The sequence below is a fragment of the Anarhichas minor genome, unplaced genomic scaffold (genome assembly GCF_050575085.1).
Source record: "Anarhichas minor isolate MPS153535 unplaced genomic scaffold, ASM5057508v1 ptg000136l, whole genome shotgun sequence".
Taxonomy (NCBI): domain Eukaryota; kingdom Metazoa; phylum Chordata; class Actinopteri; order Perciformes; family Anarhichadidae; genus Anarhichas; species Anarhichas minor.
In genome coordinates this window covers 19076830-19100552 of record NW_027466582.1, presented here as the reverse complement: position 1 = coordinate 19100552, position 23723 = coordinate 19076830, and the positions used below count along the sequence as shown (strand labels likewise).

The window sequence follows — 23723 nt, the reverse complement described above, 5'->3', positions numbered from 1 at the left end:
ACCCGTTTCAGTGCTCAGTCGTCTACTTGAAATGAAAAGGTGTGTGTGTACGTGTGTGTAGGAGGTATTGTGTGTGGTTCCTGCCAGTAAAGTCCTGAGAAGCTACAGAGCTGCACTTTGATATTTCCCTTTTAAAAACATCCTTCATGAAAATATTATCTCAAAATAGCTATTGTGAAGCTGAGATGAATGAAGCGAGGTTGATTCAAACATAAGTCAAAACGGCACTACTTCACCTACAGGAAGCCATTTTCCAATGTCTCCTGTGTGAAGCCATCCATCTGCATCGATGGCCTCCGCAGTCTTCTCGGGGTCCTTCAGGTAGCCCTGGAACACGTTAAGGCCCTTCACACACACCTAGACACCAACACACACACGTATGAGTGATGTAATATTATGGTAAAAGACAGAGCTTCTGTGAAGATGTCTGCTTGTCTTTGTGTTTCACCTCTCCCTCCCCGTTTACAGCCAGGTACTTCATCTCGGGCACATCCACCAGTTTAAGTGAGTTACAGGGCAGAGGAGCTGCAACGTGACCTGCGGGCATGAGGTCAAGTTCAGAGCATTCACTCAACTTTTTCTTTATAACTCAGAGCGTTGAGAGATGTAACACTTGAGTAAGTCGTTCTTATTTATTACCTGCTTTCCAGTCTCCGGGCATGGTCATGGTGCATCCAGCAGTACACTCTGTGTTCCATAACCTTCATAGAACTGAGACAAAGAAAAAACACATGATTATTAGTATTATCATGACTACTACTGCTGCTACAAACACAGGATTATGCAACGTAGAACCTATTGGGGACAGAGAAGGAGCATTTCTACTTTTTTGTTTAAATTACCTGTTGCACTGCAGATTTTCAGGACAGGTGATAGAAAGAGACATAGATATCAAGATAACATTTGAAACAAGGGCCTGTGTGTGTGTGTGTGTGTGTGTGTGTGTGTGTGTGTGTGTGTGTGTTACCTGACAGCCTATTGCAGCTCTGAGCAAGGTGAGGACAGTAGGAGGGATGGGAGCAGCTCCTCTCAGCATGAGACGCACGTGACCTCCGAGGCTGGCCTGTAGAGGGCAGCACACTGCGTTAATGCTTGACAGCTCTATCAGTCACATCCACAACACATTCATGTAAATCTTAAAATGCCACATAATGTTTATGCCTTTACAGCTGTCTGAGGCTGATAACAATGCTGTACACATTTGACTGTGTGCTCTTAGGAGATTAATCAATGCCTTATATGATAAGCTAAGATAATACATTTGCAATGTTGCAGCAGAAAAGGAGATTGTGCAATAACAAGAAGCATTAGTAAACTAAAGCAAGATATAATAAATGAGTGAAACTGTAAAAATTAAATGTAATCAGTATACAGATTAAACAGTTGAATTCACATTATTGCACATATGAATTATTATTTAAGATACTAGGTAAATCTTAAAAGTAGGAATGATGAATAGAAAGCTAAATGTCTTCTTTATAGCTTTATATATAATAAACTATATATAGTACAGTGTTTATCTACATACCGTACATATATGTATTCCAATTTTTCCAATTCATTAATTCAAAGTTTTCAATTAAATCATGTAAACATATTGTGTCATGCAGCTGTAGGCTCACAGCATCATATGTGTTATTCAAAGATAAAATATAGAGAAAGGCTGTCCCTATAGTGATGAAGAAAGATGTATTATTACCACATATATTCATCTTATAACCTGTTCTTAACTTTAATCTATGGTTTGTGTCCTTCTCTTCACACATCTACACCAATAGGGCCCCATTGTATGAGTCAGTTTGAAGTGCAGGCTGCACTAGTTCCCTGTTAGGGCTGGTGACATCAGAGGGTGAAGGGAATAGTCAGATAACCTACTTTTATGATAAGATAACAGTCTTTGGTATATAAATGACTCTTTTGTGATCAGTATCAGTCCCCTTACTATGATAATGACAGACATACGTATATACACATGGATTTTTGATTTTTAGTTTCCTATTCACGTTCTGCTTATAATTCATGTTTGTTTAACCGTGCACATTTCAAAGATGAACAAAGGTATGGATGAAACATTTGCTTTATTGGATGCAATAACTGTCTGTGAACATCCAGTTCACATTTGATGACATTATGATCATTGTTTCCAGAGATACATGTGATAAGGCAGACGCTGTCCCTTTTGGAGAAGCCTACATTTGCGGTTTTGGGGAGAATCCAAACATCAACCAAAAAAACTCATTTAGCAGTAAAATATTTCATACAACAGTCCATTTCTTTAAAAACTAGACACATTAAAGTTAGAAAAACCTGGTTGTGCTTTGTTCTACCTCGGGTAGGGGTAACGAAAAAACGAAAGGCTTTTTGGGGGATTTGTTCTTCTAGTTTGTAGTTGAGTGAGTGCATCGTGCCCTAGATATTGGATATGTTAGAATATTAAATAAATGTGGAATAACATAACGTCACCTGTGGAATAAACACATGTACATTGTAAATCTTTAAAAATAATACAACTATAATCATAATAAATAATGTAAATTAAACAATAATTATCTACAATTATGAACAATTTTGAACCTGAGCCCTAAATAAAATGTCTTGTTTTGCCCCGAAACAGCTAACGAGCTTTCTGGATGGACAGTTGGTTATTGAGCGGTGCAGCTCACAGTTGACCCAGTCCAGCAAAGTCACTTTACAATGAGAAAGGGAGATTTTTCTAGTTTATGCTGTAGTCACAGTAGTTCACTGTATTTGAGGACAGGTCACGCGCCCCTCTCAACGTAATACCAGAGCACTGAGACAGCTGATATGCAGCAATAAGCATTTAGAAATAATTACATTCATATATTAAAGATATCTGATATTTTCTGCTTTGCTTTTAATAACCATGAAATAAAGGTGGCTCAATAATGCTTCACAGACTTCCTGTATTGTATATGTGGTGTTGCAGTTAAAGTCTGACATGAACACATAGAGTACCACAAATGAGGTGAGGGCTCTGTGTAGTTATCCACTGTTCATTTACAGAAATATCTCCTCTCCTCTGACAGCTATGCCAGAGCTGAGGACGGACGTTGAAATCATTGTTGCTGATGTGTCTGTCGAGGAATCGCTGGCCATCATGTGCCAACAAGGCGTGGTGATTCTCAACTGTGTGGGCCCTGTAAGTATGTTATCCACACTTTGTCTCAGGGAGGGGGGCGAAGGAGACTTTCAGATGACATTTGACACACGTTTGTGAATTGGATTCGAACCGACAACACTGAAATATTGTAGTTTGTGTAGAAACTATTCTCTCTATGCTCTTTGTCCTTTCAGTACAGGTTTTATGGCCAACCAGTGGTCAAAGCCTGCATAGCAAATGGAGCTCACTACATAGACATCTGTGGGGAGCCTCAGGTAGGAAAAGAAATGTCCACTGTGTTTTTTAGGTGTTGATTCACTGTGTTACTTTGTATTATAGCTCGGTTATAACTCATCTTTAAGTAGACGGACTATATCGACTTCTCTGTGCGTGGCGGTTCAGGTGCATTTAGTTTTGGTGTGTACGTGTGTGTATCCATCCTCTATAGTTCCTAGAGCGCATGCAGCTCGAGCACCACACTAAGGCGTTGGACAGGGGAGTGGATGTGATCGGCAGCTGTGGCTTCGACTCCGTACCGGCCGACCTGGGTGTTCTCTACACACAGAAGCAGTTCAAAGGTAAAAACAGAAGGCTCAGTCAGCCATTGAGAACCATAGAGCCTGTAACTGGTTTACTCAATGAAGTCGGTAAAAAGTTAAACATTCTAGTATTCTCAATATATAAAGGTGTACAACACTAGACACTCACTTTTAAAACCTGATGCTTATATATTCATTTTCTTTAGTAGTAACTAGATTAAGTAATTAATCAATTAATACAGTAATACATTTATAATAGATTTCAACTTATTTTTATCATGTTCGTAACATCTGGTGCGCACCTTCTACAACTGAAAGGTAAGCAGAACCTGTTGTCATATGACCAAATACTGCTGATTGGAAACACGAAATTTAGTGAGTTTAGTGTAAGCATCATTGAAAAACCTCTGGGAGGTCGGATCTGGGATCCGTGACGGGGTTGGAGTCCCACGTCTAAGACCTTAGGGAGGCCGGTTCAGGGAACCGCAATGTGATAAAACTGTATTGATAAAACTGTATGAAATAAACTGTACTTGTGAATGACTGGATCTAACAGAAACTAAGAATTGAGGTGGAAAATACTTGACTAGTGTATCTCACCATGTAGATAACAGGGGTGCTCAGATCAGTGGCTCGGGTGTATTCCATACACACTGATTGTTTGCGCCCTGAAAGTCGAATTCCGGTGATTTCCTAACTGAGTATCAACTATCACAAGTCAAAGTTTGGATCACGTAGATATTGTGTGAATAATTCTGTGTATAGGGATAACAATAGTTTGATAAAACAAAATGGCAAATTTTGGACAGATATATGCCGCAGCAGTCCTATTCGCACAGCGTAATGAGAGACAGGAACATCAAGAAAAATTAAAAAAGGAGTTGTTAAAACTAAAGGAAGATTATCAGAAAGAAGGCTTGTTCCCAGGGGACGACACCACAGATTACAACATGGACATGTGGAATAAACTGTATGAACAGTCAAAAGAGCGCACATAGAAGGCAGAAAAAGACCACAAAGACAATCAATGCGTAGTAAAACATAAAACAAAGAAGGCTCTGGCCGATGCACAAAATAAACACCGGATTTTTGTCAGAGGACTGAATTCGTTCAACACAGCTCATGAGAATCACAAAGCTAAACAAAGACAGGAGATAAGAAAGAAAAAAGAGAGAGTGGAGGCATCACTAGCCCCACCTCTCCACCTCATTTGTATCCAGTTGCAGAGTTACAGCTGCTCGACAGACCTCCTCTGTACACACACACACCAGTACAGGCACCTCAGCTACAGTTTAGTGGGAGTGTAGATTACAAACATGTAGCAGATGAAGACAGGCAGGATCCCCCAGGACCAGGACCAGACTCAGGAAGAAAGACGCCTAGGGACAGTGAGAGAGATAAGAGAAGGAATGAGGGAGAACAGGATGAGACCTGGGGAATGGCAGACATGCAGATGTTAGAGCAAAAATTACCAGAGTTAACATGTGGGGGCAGTAGGTGGATTAGGGCTTTTGAAGGCCGCACAACAAGTTACAATTTGGCTTTGGGAGACTTGAGGGCCATCTTCGCTGCATGCACTTCAGCCAGAGTGATGCATGAAATTGACACAGGTGCAATTACTGCCGGTCTCCATGACGAGACACCGTTTACTCAGTGCCGCACCTCGTGGTGGCAGCAACTGAGAGACCTGTATCCAGGTCATCAGGGGGCTAGTGCTCTCCTCAAATTTCAGTGTACATCAGGAGAAACTCCTGACCAGTTCTGCAACAGAATTGTGATCGAGTGGACCGACACGACTGGTACCGCTCCTGATAACAATCCAGGTACGCGCATGATGTTTAAAGCAGCTGTACTGAGAGGTGCTGATCCTAGTGTAAAAGCTAAAATGGACGACCTGGTTGAATCAGACCAGCTTTTTGTCCCTCCCTGGATGTCCCATGTTCAGGCGCGGAAAAAGGAGACAGAGGAGGAGTTTAAACTACTTCAAGTCCGTCTCTTAAAGGCGCAGATCCATGATGCTGATTCAGCACAAAATGAAAAGAAAAAATCAGCTAATGCTAAACAAATGCCTGTTCAGCAAGCTGAGCCACAAACTTTCCCCTTCCCACAATCACAGAGATCACAGAGAGTGCAGCTCATTCAGCAAGGTTACGGCTGCTTGTACCAGAGCAGAGACTGTAGCGACATAACCAGGCTCTGTAAACCAGAACAAAAACACAAACAAGATAAAAACAGCTCCTGAAATAGTCAACGCTCATTTTTATTTTTTTTACTATTTCTTTTGTTTATTAGCGGTTTTCAAATGACAACAAAGACCAAAGTGAATTGAAGTGTTTAATCTAGATTTAAGTAAATGACTCTGACAGGAGTTTAGCCCACTAAACTGCTGTCCAGGATAATTGAAATGCTCGCTTGCGCTTCAGCTCATCAACTTTGTCTTTTCTCGCGAGTGCCCGATCGCTACTGAGCATGAGCAACTCTCAACAGAGACGAGAAGGAAGCGTGACGGCTCTCTCCTTAGCTACTTCCATCATCAGCTCTGGAACAACAACATGTGTTTGATTCTTTTTACCAGATCGAACAAGGGAATTGCTAGATGTACCATCAACCCCGCTTACACCGTCCTGCTGCTCTTAATACTCCCTCGGGCACCAAATGTGGATGAATCCACCGCAGGATATAGTCCCCAACAAATGCACGATTTACTCCTGTTTGTGTAAGATTCTCTAAAAACGACACGGAGCCTTTTGATACAGAACACCAGCCTGATCCTTTAACTGCTAAAGCTGAATGGGCCTTTTTCACAGCACTACTTGTACTACTACACAGCAGGAGAAGCACAGGTGTTACTCATAACCCCTGATGAAATAATCATGAATTGTATAATGATATGTTTCCATTAAACACAACTAGAAGCCTATGTGTACTGTACTTTACCTGCTCCTATGACCTAAGTGCAGATCTTTGCGTTGGGTCGGCCCTGCGTGGGATCTGAACCCTCTGAGCAGCCCTCCCCAAAAAGTGTCACGCTGAAACACGTGTCTTCTATCTGAGGGAAGAGAAAGAACCGAATGAGCGGACAAATCCATGAAACTACTGCACAACAAAGTGAGCAGCTAAACACAGTGTAGGAAAGAGACATCTGGTAAATCTTCTTATATTAGGGTGTTTTTGTATCCCTCCTAGTAGCTTATAGTTGACCACTCACATTTAATTTGACACGACATTAAAGCACCTAAAAAAAACTAGTTTTTCTCAAAAACATTTCTCTGTCATCCCACTTTGATGCTCTAAATCCGGATTTACCCCGACCAATCAGGGACAGAAACACAAATAACCAAAACTGTTGCTAATTCTGTTGGACCCCATCACTCAATATGAGAACATGGTTAAGAAAATAGGTTTTCAGGTCCTTTAACAACACAAACTTAATGTTGCTGGCTTTCCTTTCACTTGGTTACTGCGGCCGATGTTTAGCAGCCATTTCACAGGCTTTCAATTCATCTCAGAGTCCCACAATGATACAAAGAGCACTAGTACAGTATTTATGTCACCTGCTTCAAGGTTGGACCAGATTTGGTGAACAAGCCAAAGGAGAAGAGTGATGGGAACTTTAGGAAAGACAAAGAACAAATATATCAGTCATACCAATATATCAATACATATACTGTATATTTAAATGTCACAAAATGGTGCTTACAGCAGAATGATATGCTAAGTCTGTAAGGACCATTTACTGACTCCATTGACTCTCCATGACTTGCAGTGCTGACAAATGAAGCATTAAAACTGCAATTCATGTTGGTTAAAGACATTTCTACACTCACAAGCATCAAGTAGTACAACAGTAGTACAACAGAAGTACAACAGTAGTACAACAGTTGTATAACAGTTGTATAACAGTTGCTGCATTTAACGTGAGTAGCTTTGGGTAAGCCTTTCAGCTAAATACCCTCACCTAACTGTGACATTCATCGGCGTTTAAATGCCTGGAATAATCCTAAAGCTGGAGTTTGGGAAATGTTTAACTTTAACTACCACCACTGAAATAAATAATATTAAATAATAATAATAAAACACAGCACGAGTCCTTGTGTTGATTTTATCTTACTGGCGACCGGTGTTCCTCCTCGTAGAGGAAACTGTCACGATCAGGCTTTTCCTTCTGTGTTCTGTGTGTGTCTTTGTATAGCTCCACCCTCCTCACTCTACCTGTCAGCCACTCCCTCAGCACCAGTCTAACTCCCTTCACCTGCCTCTGATCACTAATCAAGCACTCCCTCATCAGCACAACTCTCCTCACCTGTTCTAGCCACTATTTAAACCCCTGCCTCTCAGTCACTCACTGCCAGATCATTGCCATGTGTACCCACCAGTTTGGCTTGTCCTGTTCCCCACGTCTGCCTGCCCTGCCTCGTCCTGCTGGATTTCGCCCCTTCGTCTCTATTCTCGTCCGTGAATTCCTTGTGTGTTCTTGTAAGTGTCGTGTGTTCATTAAATTCCCACTTCCCTCTACTTCTGGTCTGGTCTGCGTTTGAGTCCTCCATCATGCCCCGTGACAGAAACGGTGGGTTCTCTACTGAGGGGTCAGAACCCATGAATGGGATGGCCTACTGCTCCATCTCTCTGCTGAAAAACACAAACCCCCTGGACGAACACACACCAAATTACAAAAGGAGGAAGCACAGTGGTCAACGCTCACCATTTACTCACTTTAGTGTATTCCAGCTCATTTTATCCATTGATACTACTACCCTCCCCCCCCCCCCCCCCTGCACCACATGTTCATTACATTAAATTAAATATACTTGGTGAGGATTGCATTTGCTGAAATGGCACTATATTAAAAATGATTAAAAAACTCCATATTTCACTCTGGAATCAAACTATTGAAACGAAGGTCAGGCGTCAAAAAGATGCATCAGTTTCAGAGGGAAATCCCTCTCTGCTGTACATTAAAGAAACACCTTCCTTCACTAATCGCTGCCAAGCTCCAGACAGTAATGGCTCAGTTATAGCCTCACCTCTTTTTGACTTTGGCTCCCACCACAGGCAGCGGCTTGTGGCCGAGCTTCTTCCTCAGCTGGCGGAGGGATCCGCTGTCTGCGGAGCCGTACACGGCGAACCGCTGAGTGGCGTCGTGGCCGTCCGAGTCCTGCAAGGGGGTTGAGATGGCTTTAACCTGGGTCACGGACAGCGCAGAGGAAACCAGTGCTATCCAAGAGTCCCCTCCGTACACACCAAAGGTTTGATGTGAAGACACGATTAGTTTCTTCTGACTGACAGTTATGTGACGTGAGCATGCTCACCTTTAAAAACAGGACTGGCACTGCAGCCAAGTCAGTTAAAAGACTGAATTAATTAATTACTTAATCTAGTTACTACTAAAGAAAATGAATATATAAGCATCAGGTTTTAAAAGTGAGTGTCTAGTGTTGTACACCTTTATATATTGAGAATACTAGAATGTTTAACTTTTTACCGACTTCATTGAGTAAACCAGTTACAGGCTCTATGGTTCTCAATGGCTGACTGAGCCTTCTGTTTTTACCTTTGAACTGCTTCTGTGTGTAGAGAACACCCAGGTCGGCCGGTACGGAGTCGAAGCCACAGCTGCCGATCACATCCACTCCCCTGTCCAACGCCTTAGTGTGGTGCTCGAGCTGCATGCGCTCTAGGAACTATAGAGGATGGATACACACACGTACACACCAAAACTAAATGCACCTGAACCGCCACGCACAGAGAAGTCGATATAGTCCGTCTACTTAAAGATGAGTTATAACCGAGCTATAATACAAAGTAACACAGTGAATCAACACCTAAAAAACACAGTGGACATTTCTTTTCCTACCTGAGGCTCCCCACAGATGTCTATGTAGTGAGCTCCATTTGCTATGCAGGCTTTGACCACTGGTTGGCCATAAAACCTGTACTGAAAGGACAAAGAGCATAGAGAGAATAGTTTCTACACAAACCACAATATTTCAGTGTTGTCGGTTCGAATCCAATTCACAAACGTGTGTCAAATGTCATCTGAAAGTCTCCTTCGCCCCCCTCCCTGAGACAAAGTGTGGATAACATACTTACAGGGCCCACACAGTTGAGAATCACCACGCCTTGTTGGCACATGATGGCCAGCGATTCCTCGACAGACACATCAGCAACAATGATTTCAACGTCCGTCCTCAGCTCTGGCATAGCTGTCAGAGGAGAGGAGATATTTCTGTAAATGAACAGTGGATAACTACACAGAGCCCTCACCTCATTTGTGGTACTCTATGTGTTCATGTCAGACTTTAACTGCAACACCACATATACAATACAGGAAGTCTGTGAAGCATTATTGAGCCACCTTTATTTCATGGTTATTAAAAGCAAAGCAGAAAATATCAGATATCTTTAATATATGAATGTAATTATTTCTAAATGCTTATTGCTGCATATCAGCTGTCTCAGTGCTCTGGTATTACGTTGAGAGGGGTGCGTGACCTGTCCTCAAATACAGTGAACTACTGTGACTACAGCATAAACTAGAAAAATCTCCCTTTCTCATTGTAAAGTGACTTTGCTGGACTGGGTCAACTGTGAGCTGCACCGCTCAATAACCAACTGTCCATCCAGAAAGCTCGTTAGCTGTTTCGGGGCAAAACAAGACATTTTATTTAGGGCTCAGGTTCAAAATTGTTCATAATTGTAGATAATTATTGTTTAATTTACATTATTTATTATGATTATAGTTGTATTATTTTTAAAGATTTACAATGTACATGTGTTTATTCCACAGGTGACGTTATGTTATTCCACATTTATTTAATATTCTAACATATCCAATATCTAGGGCACGATGCACTCACTCAACTACAAACTAGAAGAACAAATCCCCCAAAAAGCCTTTCGTTTTTTCGTTACCCCTACCCGAGGTAGAACAAAGCACAACCATGTTTTTCTAACTTTAATGTGTCTAGTTTTTAAAGAAATGGACTGTTGTATGAAATATTTTACTGCTAAATGAGTTTTTTTGGTTGATGTTTGGATTCTCCCCAAAACCGCAAATGTAGGCTTCTCCAAAAGGGACAGCGTCTGCCTTATCACATGTATCTCTGGAAACAATGATCATAATGTCATCAAATGTGAACTGGATGTTCACGGACAGTTATTGCATCCAATAAAGCAAATGTTTCATCCATACCTTTGTTCATCTTTGAAATGTGCACGGTTAAACAAACATGAATTATAAGCAGAACGTGAATAGGAAACTAAAAATCAAAAATCCATGTGTATATACGTATGTCTGTCATTATCATAGTAAGGAGACTGATACTGATCACAAAAGAGTCATTTATACACCAAAGTTTAATTGAAAACTTTGAATTAATGAATTGGAAAAATTGGAATACATATATGTACAGTATGTATATATACACTGTACTATATATAGTTTATTATATATAAAGCTATAAAGAAGACATTTAGCTTTCTATTCATCATTCCTACTTTTAAGATTTGCCTAGTATCTTAAATAATAATTCATATGTGCAATAATGTGAATTCAACTGTTTAATCTGTATACTGATTACATTTAATTTTTACAGTTTCACTCATTTATTATATCTTGCTTTAGTTTACTAATGCTTCTTGTTATTGCACAATCTCCTTTTCTGCTGCAAATGTATTATCTTAGCTTATCATATAAGGCATTGATTAATCTCCTAAGAGCACACAGTCAAATGTGTACAGCATTGTTATCAGCCTCAGACAGCTGTAAAGGCATAAACATTATGTGGCATTTTAAGATTTACATGAATGTGTTGTGGATGTGACTGTTAGAGCTGTCAAGCATTAACGCAGTGTGCTGCCCTCTACAGGCCAGCCTCGGAGGTCACGTGCGTCTCATGCTGAGAGGAGCTGCTCCCATCCCTCCTACTGTCCTCACCTTGTAACACACACACACACACACACACACACACACACACACACACACACACACACACACACACACACACACACACACACACACACAGGCCCTTGTTTCAAATGTTATCTTGATATCTATGTCTCTTTCTATCACCTGTCCTGAAAATCTGCAGTGCAACAGGTAATTTAAAAGAAAAGTAGAAATGCTCCTTCTCTGTCCCCAATAGGTTCTACGTTGCATAATCCTGTGTTTGTAGCAGCAGTAGTAGTCATGATAATACTAATAATCATGTGTTTTTTCTTTGTCTCAGTTCTATGAAGGTTATGGAACACAGAGTGTACTGCTGGATGCACCATGACCATGCCCGGAGACTGGAAAGCAGGTAATAAATAAGAACGACTTACTCAAGTGTTACATCTCTCAACGCTCTGAGTTATAAAGAAAAAGTTGAGTGAATGCTCTGAACTTGACCTCATGCCCGCAGGTCACGTTGCAGCTCCTCTGCCCTGTAACTCACTTAAACTGGTGGATGTGCCCGAGATGAAGTACCTGGCTGTAAACGGGGAGGGAGAGGTGAAACACAAAGACAAGCAGACATCTTCACAGAAGCTCTGTCTTTTACCATAACATTACGTCACTCATATGTGTGTGTGTTGGTGTCTAGGTGTGTGTGAAGGGCCTTAACGTGTTCCAGGGCTACCTGAAGGACCCCGAGAAGACTGCGGAGGCCATCGATGCAGATGGATGGCTTCACACAGGAGACATTGGAAAATGGCTTCCTGTAGGTGAAGTAGTGCCGTTTTGACTTATGTTTGAATCAACCTCGCTTCATTCATCTCAGCTTCACAATAGCTATTTTGAGATAATATTTTCATTTAGGATGTTTTTAAAAGGGAAATATCAAAGTGCAGCTCTGTAGCTTCTCAGGACTTTACTGGCAGGAACCACACACAATACCTCCTACACACACGTACACACACACCTTTTCATTTCAAGTAGACGACTGAGCACTGAAACGGGTTCTCAAACAGCTCACACACTGCATCTTCAACATTTCAGTGTCTTTCTCAGATGTCATGATTTATCTTATTGTGTTTCTCGAGTTCGTAGAAAGTTGAAATCCACAATGGATAACGGGATTGTTTCTGTTGGGTCCTTTCTTTCATGAATAAGCTTGGGTCCAATTAGGACCCTGTTAACCAGCAGAGTGAGCAATATTAAAGATAATCTGAACAGAGCCAGGTGGAAACAGGGAACTCAGGTACTAAAGAACATTCAGGACAAAGGCAAACTGTCAGTGTTTTTAACTTACTGATACACTCTCATGTACGTGTGAATAAGGTCAATAAGGTCAAATATAAATTTGAAAAAAAAAATTTGAAAAACACACGTGCTTTGGTGTACTGTATATACCACTAAAATAGACCACGGATCTTTCATGATTAAATCTTTACACTTTAGCTAAATGTAAACAGATTTGAGTCAAAATCTCTCACAACTGTTATCAGACTCATCATTTAAAATCACAAACCTATTTCTTAATATTCAAAGTTGATCCTAATTTTTAAGAAACTTCAATGAACTGATTATACATTAACTGAGGTTAACACCATAACTTCAGCAACTTTTTTGATTATTATTATTATCATGATTGTTGTTGTTAGTATTTATTATTATCATTATCATTATTCAGATTATTTCTAGTATATACTTTATTAAGTAATGTCCGTTTGAAACTGAGTAAAAAATGTAATATCATTTAAATTTGGAAGTGAGGTCACATCAATTTAATTTTAGCCAAATATCACAAATCATATTTTATTGAATGCATGATTATAATAATTGTTTTAATAAAGTCTGTACATCATATGACACGTGTCACCATTCACCCATTCACACCCATTCATACACTGATGACAGGTGCTACCATGATGTGGACAGGAGGAGCCCGGGATCGAATTTTCGATCTTCAGATTGTTAGACGACCCTCTCTACCTCTCACCCACAGCCGCCCCGGTGGACCTGAGACTCCTCTCCTCCGGTGGACCTGAGACTCCTCTCCTCTGGTGGACCTGAGACTCCTGTCCTCCGGTAGGCCTGGGACTCCTCTTCTCCTCTGGTGGACCTGGGACTCCTCTCCTCCAGTGGACCTGGGACTCCTCTCCTCCGGTAGACCTGGGACTCCTCGTCTCCTCCAGTGGACCTGAGACTCCTCTCCTCCGGTAGGCCTGGGACTCCTCTTCTCCTCCGGTGGACCTGAGACTCCTCTCCTCCGCTAGGCCTGGGACTCCTCTTCTCCTCCGGTTGACCTGAGACTCCTCTCCTCCGGTGGGCCTGGGACTCCTCTTCTCCTCCGGTGGACCTGAGACTCCTCTCCTCCAGTGGGCCTGGGACTCTTCTCCTCCGGTTGACCTGAGACTCCTCTCCTCCGGTGGGCCTGGGACTCCTCTTCTCCTCCGGTGGACCTGAGACTCCTCTCCTCTGGTAGGCCTGGGACTCCTCTTCTCCTCCGGTGCTGAGACTCCTCTCCTCCGGTGGGCCTGGGACTCTTCTCCTCCGGTTGACCTGAGACTCCTCTCTTCCGGTGGGCCTAGGACTCCTCCTCTCCTCCGCTAGGCCTGGGACTCCTCTTCTCCTCCGGTTGACCCGAGACTCCTCTCCTCCGGTAGGCCTGGGACTCCTCTTCTCCTCCGGTGGACCTGAGACTCCTCTCCTCCGCTAGGCCTGGGACTCCTCTTCTCCTCCGGTTGACCTGAGACTCCTCTCCTCCGGTGGGCCTGGGACTCCTCTTCTCCTCCGGTTGACCTGAGACTCCTCTCCTCCGGTGGGCCTGGGACTCCTCTTCTCCTCCGGTTGACCTGCAGATAGGGTTGGGGATTAAGATTTTAGGAATTCAATTCAAGTTTTCACTGTGTTAATCCCCTTAATCTGGTACGTCATATTGTAAACTCTTTACTTGTGTATTGACACATGTGACAGCAATGTAGAGGAATAGTTGGTCCACACTTTGCTTTTCATATTTGCAAGTTTCTTAACAATCCCCCGGTTCTTAGAAATTTGAAAAGGCTTCTCCACAAACGTACTGTAGTCGAGTGGATCCTCGCTTTAGAGTTGTATTATTTACAATTCATCCAGTTCAATTTGAAAACAGACAATAAATATTGTTAAGATATTATTCAATCAAACTTTCTTCATTTGAGTTGACAGTCAGTTGTTGGCTACATACAGATGTTGATAGGACTGTTGTCTACTTCAATATATATGGGACTAAGTCAGCACAAGTTAAACATTATTGTGATGTTCTGGACCTTTGCATGAGGAGATTCTCTCTAAATGTACCTCATTGAATATGAATGAAATACCCCTGGTCTACTATATATTTAAATATTATATGATCTCTCTGATGTAGCTCATCCACCAGCAGCAGAACTTGCTCCACTATCTTCTATTACGCTTCAGAGAGATCATGGATTGTAAATCATTACAATAAAGGTGCATTTCACCTGAAAGACATCACACAGAATAAACCTTTCTAACCACATCTCCACATGTAAGGGACTATTTGAGTAATCCTCTGTGTGCACACCAGATGGTGTTGTAATCCACACGATGATTTGAGAGTGATCTGTTCTCTACACGATATGGACCTGGAGGTTGCAGGAAGCGCCAAGGAGAAGCGTATAAGAGGAGACAACAAAGGACGGAGGCTTTTTTGATGACTTCTGAAGGGTTCATGCTCTAGACATTTGACATTTTGTATTAACTTTTAGATCATTTTCCGATATTCATTTTTTGTAATATTTGAAGTTACTTTTTGTGAAAACCAAATAAAAGTGTTTTGTATTTTGTGCATTCCAACTAAAGTCCAGTGCTGCTCATCTCTGGTGGGGTCCTCGTAGTCTCCTAAAGGTAAGAGTGCTCTTCCCCTGCGATAGGCTGACAGTGGTAAATAAATCAGACATGACATTTTGAATAACATTCCTGTTACAAGCTAAGGTTAAGATGGTGTAGTTCAGCATTGTTGTGATTTACTAACTTGGTTGGCTCAGATTGACTTTGAAGCTCTGCAAACATATTCTATGTGATGTTGCAGTGTGATGATAATAATTAGACATTAGCTGTTATGTATTAGGAAGCAATAGCGGTCAGATTGGCATCTAAATTGGGGGTGTTAGGGCCAGGGTCCTTAAGCTGCCCTGAAGAACCGAGTGAGTTTCCCAACCACACAGGGTTCCTCCTCCAGTGGCCCTTTAGAGCGGGTCTACCCTGGGGTACTTCCAGTCCTCCCACACCTATTGCACACACACACCTAAATCCGTTGATATCCGGCTGTCGGGGAGGCCAACGTTTTTAGCCTGAAATCAGTGATACGGTGGTGGCTAGTGTTATTAAGTTATCCTGGCTTTCGCCTCACTAAGCAGGCTAAGACGGTCTCGTGTGTAGATCTTGGGGGGTGCGTTCGTTACCTAGGTCAGAGGTTACTGAACAAGCCGTCTTCCAGCGCTTCTCTCGCACTAGGAGGGGGTATCGGTTACACAGCTAGGCTGTACACCATTTCAGTTTCATCTCTATTATTTATTGTAAATAAATTAGATTGTTGACGTGGGGTGAATCCAGCATTCTCAGGTTCAGGATAAATATTTAACTCTCATGTTTCTGGTGTGTCTCTGGTAGTTTATCTTTGTACCCTGGCAGCTTCTCATTTCTCATCTAGTTTGGTTTTGAGTGAGTTCAAACAGAACACAGCTGTATTAGAAGTTACAGATGTTATAATAACTGCAAACCAAATGTTAAAATGTGTCTGCAGAGTCACAATAAGAGTGCATTTCACCCAAAATAATGTGTGTGTGTGTGTGTGTGTTCATGTTCTGCTTCTTTTTATGATAGACGCATCTTCCTCAAACACAAGGCCTGAAGATAGCCCAGCACAATTAAGCCTGAGTAAAGAGAGAGGACGAGGAGGACAAACTAGGAGACCAGAGACATGTGCTTGTAGGACATCATTTAATAAACTGATAAAGGGACATTTTAGACTTATGTGAAAAATTAAAGAAAAAATGCTTTACTTTTATTACTTTAACTTGAGAATTTCTTATGGGAGAAGATAGAGAGAGAGAGAGAGAAGAGGGAGAAGAGAGAGAGAGACAGAGGGAGAAGAGAGAGAGAGAGGCACACAGCTTGGATGCTCATGTGTTTGTGGGACAACAAACAAACACAGGCTCAGAGAGATGCAGTGCTTTTCAGGACGTTTACTATGTTCTCGTCAGCAGGACAGACATTGACTTCAAGTGCTGGACTTATTTGGGTCTTTGAGACTGAGACTGGCCCGTGAGAAGGATAATGATTCAGGTTCAAGCAAACACAAGCAGTGAGACCCAAACATCACTGGCCGTGGACCAAGATAGCTTCAGGACTTATGGCAGAAAGTCAGAGGCTGAGTGTGAGAATGGAATTGAAGGTAACCAAGGTGTGTTTTATCTGTTTTGACACAGTATTTAGAAAAATAACAATTCTTTGGAATATGGCTCCTACAGGTAACGACTGCACAATGACTGAGCTGCTGAAAGGTTAATGGCAACAGGTACAATGAAAGATTCTTTGGAATTCTCAGACAGGGAATAATTGCGTTACTGGCAACAGATAAGAGGCCTGAAGTAATCAAAGAAAAAGCAAATAACTGAAGGTTAGGACCAAAAGATGAGTTTCAAATTGGGATTTAAAGGCCTCATCTGTTTGATGTGAGCAGAAAGGTCATTCCAGAGGAAAGGGATGTGATAGGAAAATGTTTATGAATGATTGAATGTTACGTCTCTGTATCACTTTATTCTGCACATTTCAATAAAGACAACTTTGTAAAAAGTGTAAAAAATACAAGTGAAAATCCTTTACCCAGTCTAACTTAAGAAGTTCCTCATGATGTAAAAATGCTTTTTAAGAGAGCTCAGACTTCTTTCAAGCTGCATGTTTGAACAAACTATCATTAGTCATGATGATTAACACGTTAGCTGAATGCAAACAACAAGAATAAAGCTGATTCTGGCCCACCAAGAAAACAGTTGTTAACTTTCTCAAAGCAGGTGTGACTTACACAGAACTGGACCAAACACTTGATAAGAACCCAAAGCGTTCTGATTTTGTAATGTACATTACACTACATTACATTACAGTCATTTAGCAGACGCTTTTATCCAAAGTGACTTACAATAAGTGTATTCAACATCGGTTTTCAAGAGAACTACTAGTCACCAGAAGTCACAAGTGCATCTCCTTTTTCAAACAAGCATCTAAGAGCATAAACCAGAGCAAACGTACAGTTCAGAAACAAACAAATACAATAAGTGCCACAAACTAATACGAATACAATAAGTGCAGCAAACTAGTACGAATACAATAAGTGCTAAGTGGGAGGCTCAGGGTAGGCCTGACATCAGTGGGGAGTTCATTCCACCACTGTGGGGCCAGGACAGAAAACAGCCGTGACCGGGTCGATCGGCCGCAGGGACCTCTGAGCGACGGGGCAACCAATCGCCCCGAGGCAGCAGAGCGAAGTGGTCGGGCGGGGGTGTAGGGCTTGACCATGGCCTGGAGATAGGAAGGAGCTGTTCCTTTCACTGCCCTGTAGGCTAGCACCAGGGTCTTAAACTGGATGCGAGCTCTTACATGGAGCCAGTGTAGAGAACGGAGAAGGGAAGTTGTGTGGGAGACCTTGGGGCGATTGAACACCAGGCGAGCTGCAGCTTTCTGGGCAAGCTCCAGAGGTCTGATGGCCGACGCCGGGCCTCCGGCAAGTAGAGAGTTGCAGTAGTCCAGGCGGGAGATGACCAGAGCCTGGATGAGCACCTGCGCCGTCTCATCAGTGAGGAAGGGGCGAATCCTCCTGATGTTGTCGAGCAGGAATCTGCAGGAGCGTGTAACCGATGCAATGTTTGCTGAGAACGACAGTTGGTCGTCCAGGGTCACACCCAGGTTCCTCGCAGTCCGAGTTGGCGTCACTACGGTATCATCAATGGTGATGGACAGGTCTCGGTGCGGGCAACCCTTCCCCGGGAGGCACAGTAGCTCGGTTTTATCCAGGTTGAGCTTGAGGTGGTGTGTCGTCATCCATTTCGAGATGTCAGCCAAGCACGCAGCGGTGCGTGCCTCCACTTGAGTGTCACCGGGGGGCTATGACAAGACCAGCTGGGTGTCATCGGCATAGCAATGGTAATGTAAAAATGATTATATTCATTATATTAAAATGATGATTCATTATACTACAGTCCCTCAATAATATCACAAAGTAACAATGGTTTATGGGTTTTAATGTTGAACTTGCTGATTAAATCAAAGAGTAAGCAACTGATATCAGACAGATATGAAAAGGCACAGTCCAACAATGTTGTTAAATTACTTTACTAATTCACTTTACTATTACTTACAATCATGGTGCATTTAACCCAAAAACATTATACAGAAAACTAAACATTTCTAACTATCCACATGTAAGGGCCTATTTGAGTAATCCTCTGTGTGCACACCAGATGGTCTTTAATTCCATACAAACAAGTGACATGTAATCAATCGTGTTATTTATTGTAGAACATAACATTTTGAAACTTAAGATAATTTAAAACTGATGTCTTGTGTCTACCCGACGCGGTCGAGAACACAATATTAAAGCTAATGCTTTGTTTCTATACAACAAACCAAAAGCTTATTTCTTGTGTCTTCAGTTTTGAAGCCAGTGCAGGAAGAAAAGTGGAATTCTATGATACATGGTGCCAGGGTTTCAGTACGTTCACAATAACAATAACCTTACACAGAACTGAACAAACACTAAAAGGGAACATTTGTAGGCGTGTTTGTTATAGTTGGGTTTTCCTCTTCATCCTTCCTTCTTCCTCAAACTCCTGCCAAACACAAGGCTTGAATATAGGCCAGCACAATTAAGCCTGAGTGACATGAGAGGACAAGGACAAACTAGGAGACCAGAGACAGCCGTGACCGGGTCGATCGGCCGCAGGGACCTCTGAGCGACGGGGCAACCGATCGCCCCGAGGCAGCAGAGCGAAGTGGTCGGGCGGGGGTGTAGGGCTTGACCATGGCCTGGAGATAGGAAGGAGCTGTTCCTTTCACTGCCCTGTAGGCTAGCACCAGGGTCTTAAACTGGATGCGAGCTCTTACAGGTAGCCAGTGTAGAGAACGGAGAAGGGAAGTTGTGTGGGAGACCTTGGGGCGATTGAACACCAGGCGAGCTGCAGCTTTCTGGACAAGCTCCAGAGGTCTGATGGCCGACGCCGGGCCTCCGGCAAGTAGAGAGTTGCAGTAGTCCAGGCGGGAGATGACCAGAGCCTGTATGAGCACCTGCGCTGTCTCATCAGTGAGGAAGGGGAGAATCCTCCTGATGTTGTCGAGCAGGAATCTGCAGGAGCGTGTAACCGATGCAATGTTTGCTGAGAACGACAGTTGGTCGTCCAGGGTCACACCCAGGTTCCTCGCAGTCCGAGTTGGCGTCACCACGGTATCATCAATGGTGATGGACAGGTCTCGGTGCGGGCAACCCTTCCCCAGGAGGCACAGTAGCTCGGTTTTGTCCAGGTTGAGCTTGAGGTGGTGTGTCGTCATCCATTTCGAGATGTCAGCCAAGCACGCAGCGGTGCGTGCCTCCACTTGAGTGTCACCGGGGGGCTATGACAAGACCAACTGGGTGTCATCGGCATAACAATGGTAATGTAAAAATGATTATATTCATTATATTAAAATGATTCATTATACTACAGTCCCTCAATAATATCACAAAGTAACAATGGTTTATGGGTTTTAATGTTGAACTTGCTGATTAAATCAAAGAGTAAGCAACTGATATCAGACAGATATGAAAAGGCACAGTCCAACAATGTTGTTAAATTACTTTACTATTACTTACAATCATGGTGCATTTAACCCAAAAACATCATACAGAAAACTAAACATTTCTAACTATCCACATGTAAGGGCCTATTTGAGTAATCCTCTGTGTGCACACCAGATGTGTCACGGGAGTTCACGGTTAGGACCCAATAGCAAGACCACAGGAGACAGAAGTTGATATAAACAGGTTTTATTTTGAAGGTGTGGAGCCCGTGGTCCGACACCAGAGAGTAGGCAGATCGACGGTGTGAGTCCCGTGGCTCGACACCGGAGGGCTGGTAACTTGACGGCGAGATGTCCCGTGGCTCGACACTGGAGAGCTGGCAGCTTGACGGCGTGTGTAGTCCGCTAACACAACGGAGGGCAGAGCAGCGGTGAGTAGTCCGTAAACACAGAGGGCACGGGGGATTCCCGGACCGACGGACACCTGAGGCAGGCGCTCGAGGGAGAAGATGCAACGGTGTTGAAGCGGGTGAAAGACGGTACGACCTGACAACCTCAGACTGCAGGACCAGAGTTTATATAGTGCCAGGGTAATCGTTAGTGGGACCCGAGTCTGGTGTGACAGCCTGCAGGAGGTGATTAGCTGAAGTAGCTGCAGCTGTGTGGCAATGGGAGGTGTCTGGTCTGACAGGGATCCTGACAAGATGGTCTTTAATTCCATACAAAACATTTTGAAACTTAAGATAATTTAAAACTGATGTCTTGTGTCTACCCGACGCGGTCGAGAACACAATATTAAAGCTAATGCTTTGTTTCTATACAACAAACCAAAAGCTTATTTCTTGTGTCTTCAGTTTTGAAGCCAGTGCAGGAAGAAAAGTGGAATTCTATGATACATGGTGCCAGGGTTTCAGTACGTTCACAATAACAATAACCTTACACAGAACTGAACAAACACTAAAAGGGAACATTTGTAGGCGTGTTTGTTATAGTTGGGTTTTCCCCCTTCATCCTTCCTTCTTCCTCAAACTCCTGTCAAACACAAGGCTTGAATATAGGCCAGCACAATTAAGCCTGAGTGACAAGAGAGGACAAGGAGGACAAACTAGGAGACCAGAGACATGTGCTTGTGGGACATCCAACAACAAACAGTAAACCCCAGAAACAGTCTACATTTGATCAGAGACACAGAGAAAAGAAATGCTGAATAAGTAAGTATAACTGATACACTGAACATTTTTACACCAGAGCTGATTAGTCGTAAGTTACCATGGTGATCTAGTGGTTACAATAAAGTCGCCATCGTGACATAAAAAACTCCAGCTTTAGGCTCAACATAGCTCACTACCCCATCAATCTCCCCTCATAGTTCACTCCTCTGGAAGAAGAAAGACTACAGAAACACACAAGAGGCAAAACTCAAGCCCACCATTCACACAGATAGGAGAAAGGAAACAAACAAGGAGGGAGATCCAAAGATCACCAAGATAGCTCTAAGTCTTGTGGCAGAAATTCAGAGGTTGAGTGTGAGAATGTAATTAAAGATAACCAAGGTGTGTTTTATCTGTTGTGACACGGTATTTAGAAAAGGAAACATTCTTTGGAATATGAGTCCTACAGGTAATGATTGCACAATGACTGAGCTGCTGAAAGGTTAATGGCAACAGATAAGAGGCCTGAACTAATACAAAAAAAAAGCAAATAACTGAAGGTTAGGACCAAAAGATGAGTTTTAATTCAGGATTTAAAGGCCTCAACTGCTGATGTGAGCAGAAAGGTCATTCCAGAGGAAGGGGATGTGATAGGAAAATGTTTATGAATGATTGAATGTTACGTCTCTGTATCACTTTATTCTGCACATTTCAATAAAGACAACTTTGTAAAAAGTGTAATAAATACAAGTGAAACTCCTTTACCCAGTCTTTTAACTTAAGAAGTCCCTCATGATGTAAACATGCTTTTTAAGAGAGCTCAGACTTCTTTCAAGCTGTATGTTTGAACAAACTATCATTAGTCATGATGATTAACACGTTAGCTGAATGCAAACAACAAGAATAAAGCTGATTCTGGCCCAACAAGAAAACAGTTGTTAACTTTCTCAAAGCAGGTGTGACTTACACAGAACTGGACCAAACACTTGATAAGAACACAAAGCGTGCTGATTTTGTAATGTACATTACACTACATTACATTACAGTCATTTAGCAGACGCTTTTATCCAAAGTGACTTACAATAAGTGTATTCAACATCGGTTTTCAAGAGAACTACTAGTCACCAGAAGTCATAAGTGCATCTCCTTTTTCAAACACGCATCTAAGAGCATAAACCAGAGCAAACGTACAGTTCAGAAACAAACAAATACAATAAGTGCCACAAACTAATACGAATACAATAAGTGCTAAGTGGAAGGCTCAGGGTAGGCCTTCTTGAAGAGGTGAGTTTTCAGCCTGCGTCGAAAGATGGGCAGCGGCTCTGCTGTCCTGACATCAGTGGGGAGTTCATTCCACCACTATGGGGCCAGGACAGAAAAAAACCGTGACCGGGTCGATCGGCCGCAGGGACCTCTGAGCGACGGGGCAACCAATCGCCCCGAGGCAGCAGAGCGAAGTGGTCGGGCGGGGGTGTAGGGCTTGACCATGGCCTGGAGATAGGAAGGAGCTGTTCCTTTCACTTTCCTGTAGGCTAGCACCAGAATCTTAAACTGGATGCGAGCTCTTACATGGAGCCAGTGTAGAGAACGGAGAAGGGAAGTTGTGTGGGAGACCTTGGGGCGATTGAACACCAGGCGAGCTGCAGCTTTCTGGACAAGCTCCAGAGGTCTGATGGCCGACGCCGGGCCTCCGGCAAGTAGAGAGTTGCAGTAGTCCAGGCGGGAGATGACCAGAGACTGGATGAGCACCTGTGCCGTCTCATCAGTGAGGAAGGGGAGAATCCTCCTGATGTTGTCGAGCAGGAATCTGCAGGAGCGTGTAACCGATGCAATGTTTGCTGAGAACGACAGTTGGTCATCCAGGGTCACACCCAGGTTCCTCGCCGTCCGAGTTGGCGTCACCACGGTATCATCAATGGTGATGGACAGGTCAGTACAGTAGCTCGGTTTTGTCCAGGTTGAGCTTGAGGTGGTGTGTCGTCATCCATATCGAGATCTCAGCCAAGCACGCAGCGGTGCGTGCCTCCACTTGAGTGTCACCGGGGGGCTATGACAAGACCAGCTGGGTGTCATCGGCATAACAATGGTAATGTAAAAATGATTATATTCATTATATTAAAATGATGATTCATTATACTACAGTCCCTCAATAATATCACAAA

The 23723-nt window shown here is 42.8% G+C and overlaps 2 pseudogenes; both read right to left on the bottom strand.

Annotated features, from left to right (window-relative positions):
* Nucleotides 1-115: 115 nt before the first annotated feature.
* On the bottom strand, nt 116-2403 carry LOC142942007 (long-chain-fatty-acid--CoA ligase 1-like; annotated as a pseudogene).
* A 4207-nt stretch (nt 2404-6610) lies between these two features.
* On the bottom strand, nt 6611-9861 carry LOC142942006 (saccharopine dehydrogenase-like oxidoreductase; annotated as a pseudogene).
* Nucleotides 9862-23723: the final 13862 nt, after the last annotated feature.